Here is a 10,133-nt window from a genome sequence, read left to right on the forward strand (position 1 = left end):
CAACGAAGGATTGGGAAGGACTCATTTATGGCCTGTTTTAAGTTAATATTCCGGTACGCGTTTGGTGGAAAACCACGTAATCTCAGCCGGGATAACGACCTCAGGGCGGAAGGATTCATTTCCGAGGACCCTCGATGTGATGCAATTGCGCCAACCACCACCAGACGGCGAAAATGGTATTCGTAAATGTACGGCTTAAGGAACTGTGGAATACGTTTGGTGTGGCGGCGAAGGCTCAGATTTAATTCCTGGTTAAAATTCCGTTTCTTCGATAATACAACAGCATATAAAGCAAGACGTATGGGTTATCACAGCTGTGAAGATGTCGATGTTGGTCTCCTTAGTTGTGACGCCACGTGGACTTGTAGAAGGATACCAACCTTTTGGACAATACTGCCTCATATTCCTCTGCAAAGTTGGTATCTACGTACAAATTCGCATGGCGTCACAAGTCAGAAAACGCACATCAACACACTAAAACACGCCAGTTTCTCCCCAACACTAAAAACGTTACAATTCACATTTGACGCTATACTACACAATGGTTAGCACAGCGGTAATTCGTCTCTCCTTTATTAAAATAACGTCCTACATCTGTGAGGGTTTCAATTGTTTCCTTAGTACACTCAGACTAAGTGCAGTCTGGTTACTAGGTTCGAACACCGGTTCTGAGGGTTCATTAAGGTGTTTAATGCGAGCCTACGACTGAAGTCAGCAGTTAAAATTGAGTTATATACACAATTCATTTAACATTACATCTGGTCGTATATAACCCGAGTGGCCTCTGCCCTTCATTTTTTCTGACTGTATTGAAACATTTCTCAATTCTAAAGGCCTGTTTGGGACAACAGATCCCGCCCAATTGATCCTTGACGTGTACTTCAAAAGCAGAGCTTTGGAGTATTGCGCCTGCTATATAGATCTCACGTTATACTACACTGTCGGAGAAGTTGCCGTGACGGCAAGGGGAAGCTGCAGATGTTAAGGAATGTTTCGGGATATAGAACAATAAATAAATAAATAAATCCGTTGCGTAACAGCTCCAGAGAGCCAAAGCCTCACGTTCACACGCCTAAGCAGAGGTGAACGATCATCCGACCAGATATAGGGTGACGTGTGGTCAGCACGACGAACCCCCAGCCATTGCTAGTTTTCATAACTGCATTACGCTACTCATTGTAGCTCCCCAATTTCCTCACGATGCTGGGTTGGCACCGGTCGAAAGCTCACGAGAAACTTCCTTCTCCCCCGAGACTCGAACCAGCGCGCATTCCGTCCGAAGCATGATGCCTCATACTGCGCGGCTACGGCGCTGGAATATGGAAGAATTTTTATTTTATTTATTTAGTGTTCTGTCTGACGACAGGTCCATATGAACAGGATCCTTCCATCCTTTTCTCGGACTGTGACCTGTTCATATACGTTCTTGGCAGATGATCCAGAAGTGGTTTGCCATTGCCTTCTTCTGTGTGTGAATGGAGTAATTGTTGGGATGCCACGGAGGAAAACTCCGTGTTGCCTAGACCACGGCCTTGCCCAACACAAGTTATAAATTCGAGCACCGCCGGGAATCGAACTCGAGACCCCAGGATTACAAGACCAGCGTTCTAACCGCTAGACTACCTCATCTTATTATTATTTAGTGTTCTGTCTGACGACTGGTCCATATGAACAGGATCCTCCCATCCTTTTCTCGGACTGTGACCTGTTCATATACGTTCTTGGCAGATGATCCAGAAGTGGTTTGCCATTGCCTTCTTCTGTGTGTGAATGGAGTAATTGTTGGGATGCCACGGAGGAAAACTCCGTGTTGCCTAGACCACGGCCTTGCCCAACACAAGTTATAAATTCGGGCACCGCCGGGAATCGAACCCGAGACCCCAGGATTACAAGGCCAGCGTTCTAACTGCTAGACCACCGTTTATTAATCGATTAATCGACTAATTCCGTTCCTCTAATCAAACAAACCCAGTGTACATTTTGTTGACCTTTCATCCAAAATGCCAGCTGTTAGATCGTATCTTATACAACAAAATATTTCTTCAGTGTTTACAGAATTGGAATTTTGATGACATTTGTGAAAATGTCGTAGAAAATTGTGTGGATCTAAGTATCAGACTTATTCTGTTGGGCATAATTAATCTAATATCGATTTATTTGGAAATGAAGCGCAGAACAGGTGACATCGGCTTGTTACTGACTTGACTTCTTCGTTATGAGACACTAAAACCCGACCAGCAATGGGAAAGTCTCCTCGGCCTGTCCGTACGTCCGTTTGGTTCAAAAAACTATTTAACGTGTTCCGGGGAAAAATTCAATATCGAACGAGACCGAATGTTTGGAAAGTGAATATACGAACAGCGAGAGGCATTGAATTCGGTTTCATGCAATTAAAGGAAGGTATTTCAGAAATTGTCGCGACGTGACTTTGACTATAGGTTAATGTTGTTTTTTTCACGTGTCGTACCGGTGAGATAGATGAGGGTTTTTGTATTGTAAACACGCGCGAAATCCTTGCTCGAAAAAAAAAAGACTACAATATTCTGAGGTCTGGCCAACTAGAAAGTGTGTCGCACGAATTCCTTCGCAAGTTCATTCATTCGTTCATTTTTCCACGGGACGCGATTATCAGTACAAAAGTATTTTCCTTTCCATCATAACAAAAATATATGTACGATAATTAGCGGAATACAAAACGTGCGCTAAGTATCGTACATACATTTTTACACTTTTCAATACAACTCTTCTCTCATCGTCTGAAGATTTCTGTCTTCTGGGTTGTTGCGCTGTGAAGTCTGGTAGATGATTACTAACGTTTCAGAGGTCGTACTGCCTCCGTTATCAGGGCGATGAGTATGAGGATTTTTGTCTTCTGGGTTGTTGCGCTGTGTAGTCTGGTCGATGTTTACCAACGTTTCAGAGGTCATACTGCCTCCATCATCAGAGTATGAAGATTTCTGTCTTCTGGGTTGATGCGCCGTGTAGTCTGGTCCATGTTAAAAAACGTTTCAGAGGTCATACTGCCTCCATCATCAGGGCGATGAATATGAAGATTTCTGTCTTTTGGGTTGTTGCGCTGTGTAGTCTGGTCGATGTTTGCCAATGTTTAGGAGGTCATACTGCCACCATCATCAGAGTATGAAGATTTCTGTCTTCTTGGTTGTTGCGCTGTGTAGTCTGGACGATGTTAACCAACGTTTCGAAGGTCATACTGCCTCCGTCATCAGAGTATGAAGATTTCTGTCTTCTTGGTTGTTGCGCTGTGTAGTCTGGTCGATGTTAACCAACGTTTCAGAGGTCATCCTGCCTCCATCATCAGAATATGAAGATTCCTGTCTTCTGGGTTGTTGGGCCGTGCAGTCTTGTAGATGTTTATCGACTTTTAAGAGGTCTTTGCTGCCTCCATCATCAGGGCTATAAAATTTCAGAATGCTGTTCTCTACTCCTTGAACGATTGGTCGGATTCTCGCTAAGACACGTCACAGGAAAAACATTTATGCCTCGAGCAAGATTCAAATCCACGACCGCAGCATCCAAGGTATCAACACACACGCCTTCGTGCATTCAGAGCCTTTGGTAAGATGTGTGGTATGAATCCATGAATCAAAGAACCTTACTTCGGTTTTCTTAGTAACACAGATGGGCCAACAATTCTTCTTTGGGTTGGTCGGTTAGGAACGTACGTACATCAACACCTGTTTCTTTGCCAGAATATTTCTCTGCTACATAAAGAGAGATAAGGCTATTTCTCTCGTACTTCTAAATCATCTTCACTTATAAGACTTGTGGGCAATTACACACATTCCTCATGATAGGGCCTGCGAGCGTGGAAATAAATCGATGTGTTGATAAGTGGTATCAGAACTCTCCTATACAAATGCGTCGCATCAGACGCCTCCAGACTGGCGCCAAACGTCGTTTGATGACCAGACGTCCACTGTATGAATCCACTTAACACGAACACGTGTTCATAAGCACAGATCCAAGGCGCTGAACAGTTTACCAAAGATTATTCTAAAGTCTAGGTCCACAGATTAAACCAAACAGAATGCAGAGGCGTACTAACGCAAGTCACAGTCGAGTGGTTGTCAAACCAGCTGCGTATTTGCGCTGTCCCGAGTTCGACCGACGTGGAGGTACAATATCATAACCTAGGCTTCCGTGATTTTCTTCAGTTCACATAAGAAATCACTGAGTGGAAACTTAACCTCTTCAGTTATATCGCTTAGAAGATCTGTCAACATTTAAACGTCCACTTTAACCGCCATATACATTACAGGAGTCTCAATAAATATTCTTCCTTCGTCTGCTTCGTCTAAAAGTAAAGTACACCACCAACCATGAAACATGTAACGGTGGACCGAACCCGGCAAAACTGCAATACCAGGTCGATCAGCGACCGGAGTGAAGCAAGCTTCTAAACTCCAGTCATTTTACAAAAAGTAGTTCAATTTACTTATTCTGCGATGCAGAATATATCAGAAATCAAGCTGATAAGAACAGATCTTTTATTTATCAAATATTAACAATTTACATGCATAATGGTAACAATTAAACAATTTACATGCATAATGTATCATGCAAGAACAAACTTCATGCAAGAACTCAGCATTCAACACAATTGTCCAATGGAAGTTTGTAGCTTCCTTGTCTTGTAGCTTCCAGATACGCCGTGGCCTTGAGCTATTACCCCGGCATTGGCCTTGGGAGACTGAGGAAAACCACGGGAAAACCCCAGTCAGGGTACTTGCTCATTGTTGTCGGACTCCTGTAATGTGCTCAACGTATATGTCCCTGGAGTAGCGAATGACGTCCGACACACAAAGTTTCTTGAATAGGTTCATATACTTACGCGAGCACATAGTCTTCATAACCTTATCGTTCTCGGGGTCCCAGGATCCCAACGAACCGAGAACGATTGCGTCAACTTTAACTTCTTCGAATCGCCCACTCAGGGCACTCGCTAGATCCTGATATTTCTCTATTTTCCTGGTTCTAGCGTCCTTGATGGCTTCCATCCTGTTCTCGAACGGGATTGTGATGTCAATGATCATTGCCTTATTGTCCTTCGCAATGACCAAGCCTGGCCTCAGATGTCCCTGTACGGCCTCATTTTCAGTCACAATCGAGAACTTACCCTCAGCTGCTTTCCTGACCCTGCTTACCACTGCGTTATGTCTTCTGGTGATCATATCAGAGTATCTCATGCAGTGGTTGATGACGTGTGGCAGGGTCTCCCTTTCGTAGCCACATCTTCTGCAGCTTTTGTCACTGTTGGGTTCATTGTAACTCCTTCCGTTCAGCCGCGCTCGGTGGACGAACCTCCAGTCTGCAAATCTGGTGTAGAGGCCCGTTCGGAAGAAGTGAGAGCTCGCTGGGTCGGCCGTAACACATTCCATCGCCTTCCCCTGGCTTGGCAACTCACACAGTCGCTTCATGTGCTTCTCCCTTTGGCACTTTCTGCCTGTGTTTGTCGTGCAGGGTTTTGCCGTCGAACGTCAGTGAGGGTTTCGAGTTTTCAAATGCCCACTCCACTTCTTTTCTCGTGGAGGCTTTTCTCGCATTCGTCCATGCACACGAGATGGCGTTGGTGTTTCGCCTGAAATCGCCCTCGTTCTCTCCGGTTAAATAAGCGGCTAGGTCTTGCTGATCTACCTGGCGTCCAACTCTCTTCTGCACGGTGGTCTGCAGATCTTCTAATGCTAGCTCCTTGATCGTCTGATCTTTAGATGTCAGGAGCTTAAAGGCATTATCTATCAGGTAGTTATCGGAATCAGCAGCTGCCTCCGGTATTCCTGCACATCCGGCCTTGACTGGACCGTATATGTAGTCGTTGGACGCCTCTTGAGGTACATTCAAGGTCTTCTTGATGCTGGCCCTAAGATAGTTGGCAGCTTCCATCAGTCGCGCTGGCTCCCTTAAGTCTTTTGTGATCTGGAATCCAACCGGCATTCCCAGGAACTTGTCGAATTCACCATCTCTTAAGTTCCTGATGGGTTCATTGCAGATATTGAAGATGGACTCTCTCGTGCCGGTTGGTGTCTCCCCCGACAAATGCAGTGAGAATGACTTTGCAGGATTAATTTTTATATTTATTTTCCCTGCCAGTCTCTCTACTTCATCCAGACTTATCTGCATTTGTTCGGGCGTTTCAGCCAGTATTACTAAGTCATCAGCATAAGCTAGTACCCTGTGATTTGCCTCCTGACCCTGCAGGTTCCTTATAATTGGGTCAATTGCAATGTTAAATAGGAGGCCACTGATGGGGCACCCTTACATATGTCACTGGTTGGTTCATTGCCTGTCAATATTCTGGTCTTCGTGTCACGGTACATGCTCTTAATTAAGTTTACAAACATTGCACCAGCTTTCATCCTGTTGAGACCCGCAAAGATGGCGTCATGCGGAACGGAGCCAAATGCATTGGAGAAGTCGATCCAGGTAGCTATAAATTCGCCTTTGTCTGTCCTGGTCTTATCAAACATTCTCCTTAATGCGTAGTTGTGTTCGAAGACTCCGTCATGTGGCAGCAATCCCTTCTGCGCCGGTGATAGTACCGCGTTACTCTCCAACCAGGCATTCAATCTTCTGGCTAGCACGCCTGCGAATAGTTTGTATATTGCTATTGGGCGCCAATTGGTGATGTCATTATGGTCGCCCTTCTTGTGAATCAAGACTGTGACCGACGTCTTCCAGTCGTCTGGTATACTCTCGTATTTCATACATATATTGAATATTGTAGCGAGAGCTGTACATGCTGGATCGACCGTCTTCCAGTGCTTATATGTGATGCGGTCGTCACCAGGAGCTGTATTTTCACATTTCTTCAGCTTCCTCGCTACTTCGTCAGGTGTAATCCTGGAGGTCGGTATGCAGTTCCTTTCCTCCGGAGCGTCAACATTCTCATAGAGGGTCTGGTCACAAGTCTTGCGTGCTGCCGTCTCCTTAAAGTGGTTTTCTACCACTTGTCTATCAATTGAGCACCGCCTACCGTCCTCTCCCAGAATGGTCCGGATGGCCTTTCTTCTATTTCGTTTGTAGAGTTTTTGTATATACTTTGGATCTTCTGGGTTTATGTTAAGTCTCCTCACTGTGCTGTGATGGACTGGGATCTATACTATTGCCTTGACCCTTTCTGTTACTTCTCGTAGGGTCTCTTGAAACCTTTCCCAGTTCACATCGGAGGTTCCACTTGTTAGGACGTCTTGTAGCCTTGGGAGGAATTCGTGTATCTTAGATCTATCGTTTACGTCGATACCGATATCCTCCTCTTCGTGCATCGATGGTGTTTCTATATCCTCGTCTCTCCTTGAGTGTTCTGATATGGAGGCTGAGGAGTCGCCCTCTTGATTTTGTGGAGTGGCGACGTCGGGCACTAAGGCACTTGTATTTGGCGGTGTCACTGTGTGTCTTGTATCGGTGTCAGCTTGGTGTCTGTGGCCTGTATTCTCCAACGACCGACGTGGAGGTACAATATCATAACCTAGGCTTCCGTGATTTTCTTCAGTTCACATAAGAAATCACTGAGTGGAAACTTAACCTCTTCAGTTATATCGCTTAGAAGATCTATCAACATTTAAACGTCCACTTTAACCGCCATATACATTACAGGAGTCTCAATAAATATTCTTCCTTCGTCTGCTTCGTCTAAAAGTAAAGTACACCACCAACCATGAAACACGTAACGGTGGACCGAACCCGGCAAAACTGCAATACCAGGTCGATCCGCGACCGGAGTGAAGCAAGCTTCTAAACACCAGTCATTTTACAAAAAGTAGTTCAATTTACTTATTCTGCGATGCAGAATATATCAGAAATCAAGCTGATAAGAACAGATTAACTTTATTTAGAGAATGCTTAAAAATAATAAATACAATAATCGGTAATATAAAACATGAATTAGGTGGTATACATATCTCCACCTCTTAACACTCTACACAGTTTTTAGACTCTCATAATTGTCACACATACATTGATGCGGTCATTGGTTCATGGACATATGTCGAAACACCCAATATGTCACTGACATAGTAAATCTTGGTAAAACACAAAAGGGGGGGGGGTTACCGCTCCCCGCCAGAGAAGTGCACATCCACATCGTGCGCACCGTCAGGGATGGCTCGGCCTTCGGCGTATTGCCTGACCCCTGTCACGTGCTCGACATAGATGTCCCTACTCCAGCGGATAGCGTCCGTGCACATTAGGCGCCGCATAAGATGGCAGTAGCGGTGCCCAAGGCGCAGCTGGCTGATGAGCCGCTCGTTCGCCGGATCCCATCCACCCAGCGCCCCAACAAGGAAGGCATCTACGACCACATCGTAGCCCTGCTGACGCAGGTGGCTCGCAATGTGGTCGTATTTGACCTTCTTGCCATTCCGCGCGGCTTCAAATGCGGCGTACCGATTTTCAAACGGCGTAGCCACATCGATTATCGCGGCGGTCTTCTCCGCCTCATTAAGAATAAAGAGGTCGGGCCGAAGACCGTCGTTGAAACCTGGCACGGTCTGGTTCACGCGGACCGTGGTCCCGCTCGAAGGCTTGAGCGCCTTGACGAGCCGACCAAGGACCGCGTTGTGACGGCGGGTGATGGTGGCGAAGTGCGGCTTGCAGTGGTTCAGGACGTGCGGCAGGGTCTCGTTCTCATACCCACACCTGCGGCACGCCTTCACCCCGTTCCCCCAGCGCCGGGACCCGTCCAGGGGCACACAGTCGAGGCGGGCTCGGTGCACGAACCGCCACTCCGCGAAGCGAGTAAAATTCCCGCTCCGCATAAAATGGTTTGGCGGCGTCGAGGCACTCGTCACCGCGTAGACCTTGCCCTGATCGGGTTTGCTGAGCAGGCGCTGCCGGAAATGGCCCCTGATGGCATGCGTTAGGGCGGTCTCCGCATCCTTCACTCGCAGGGCAGAGGCGTTGAGCTGCAGCTGCGGGTGCTGGTCAGCGTCGAGGGCCCACCCCACAGCCATCTTCGGCCTGATGCGCCTGGTGGCGGTTCGAAGGCGCGTCCAGACGTTGGTGACCTCGACACTTTCACTGGCGAAGTCACCGTCCAGGCGGCCGTTGAGGTAGTCCACCAGGTCGCACGCGCCGCCCCACCACGGCCCGCAGCATACTACACTTTGATCTAAGCCCAAAAGGCCGAGAAGCGATACCATTTAAAACATTTCCGGACGTTAAATGCTCTTTCCGACATCGCCTGTCACCGGCCTTTGTTCCTCGACGCTAAACTTCAGCATTATGCTTCGTCATTCTTTGCTACATTAAAATGAACCAGATGCAAATCGAAAAAACTAAAGCTTACACACATCATTAGAATTTAAATAATTATTATTAAACTCTTCATTACTTTAATATTCTTAAATAAATACAGTTTAACACATACTGCCATCTAGTGGCTATATCGTGAGGTTGTTGCCCCTTGGTGCGGAGACTATAGCTCGCTCTCTGCTTTCAACCCCTCACGCTCCTGAACAGGTTCTCCGAAGAGCCATTAGCATCCAACAAGGATTTCGAAGGCCTGAGCGGAATGGATTTCCACCCATCGCTTGAACAAGACAAATGCAGCTGATGACTTCCATGACTCGGCCGAGTGATTCCACAAATGAACGGAGATTCACTTCAAACCGCAAGTTTCAGGAACCTTGCTGATGCGAATTTTTCAAAACGTTTATTCCAATTTACATTCTTTGCTGTCGCCAAGGCCTGATGATGGAGGCAGGTAGCACCTCTGAAACGTTGGCTAATTTTTACCGGACTACATAACGTACAATCCCAGATGACAGGCATCACAAGAGTCGGACGTAGTGATCGCGTCCTCAGTAATTTTTACAAGACAAGAGAGGAAATTGGAGTGTAATATTAATAAATAAATCGGAAGCGATGAACAAATATTGTGGTCACACGTGAAAAATGAAAATGGTCCTCAAAATACTTTTCATCTACCAGAAATGTAACCTGAGCAAATTTCCAGGTGTTTCTTCATATTTGGCCACAATGTATAACGTTCGTCTACCAATAAAAGTAAGCAGAAATTTTCCAGAAGACAAAGCGAAAGACTGGGGCCCTCCACCCCTCGCGGGGGCTTGGAAAATGAAAGGAGCAGGGGCAGAGGCCTGCTTCATAAGTAAGCATAA

The 10,133-nt window shown here is 46.3% G+C and overlaps 1 non-coding gene and 1 pseudogene across 1 annotated transcript; both read right to left on the bottom strand.

The window, feature by feature from the left end:
* Positions 1 to 4,350: 4,350 nt before the first annotated feature.
* Positions 4,351 to 4,530, bottom strand: LOC147873115 (U2 spliceosomal RNA; annotated as a pseudogene).
* A 3,152-nt stretch (positions 4,531 to 7,682) lies between these two features.
* Positions 7,683 to 7,868, bottom strand: LOC147873116 (U2 spliceosomal RNA). The gene has a single exon (XR_015536277.1). It is a non-coding gene; the product is annotated as a U2 spliceosomal RNA (small nuclear RNA).
* Between the last annotated feature and the right edge of the window lie 2,265 nt (positions 7,869 to 10,133).

This window comes from Zootermopsis nevadensis, unplaced genomic scaffold (assembly GCF_977971745.1).
Source record: "Zootermopsis nevadensis isolate Lab colony 2312 unplaced genomic scaffold, Znev_1.0 Znev_ptg000021l, whole genome shotgun sequence".
NCBI classification, from domain to species: Eukaryota; Metazoa; Arthropoda; class Insecta; order Blattodea; family Termopsidae; genus Zootermopsis; species Zootermopsis nevadensis.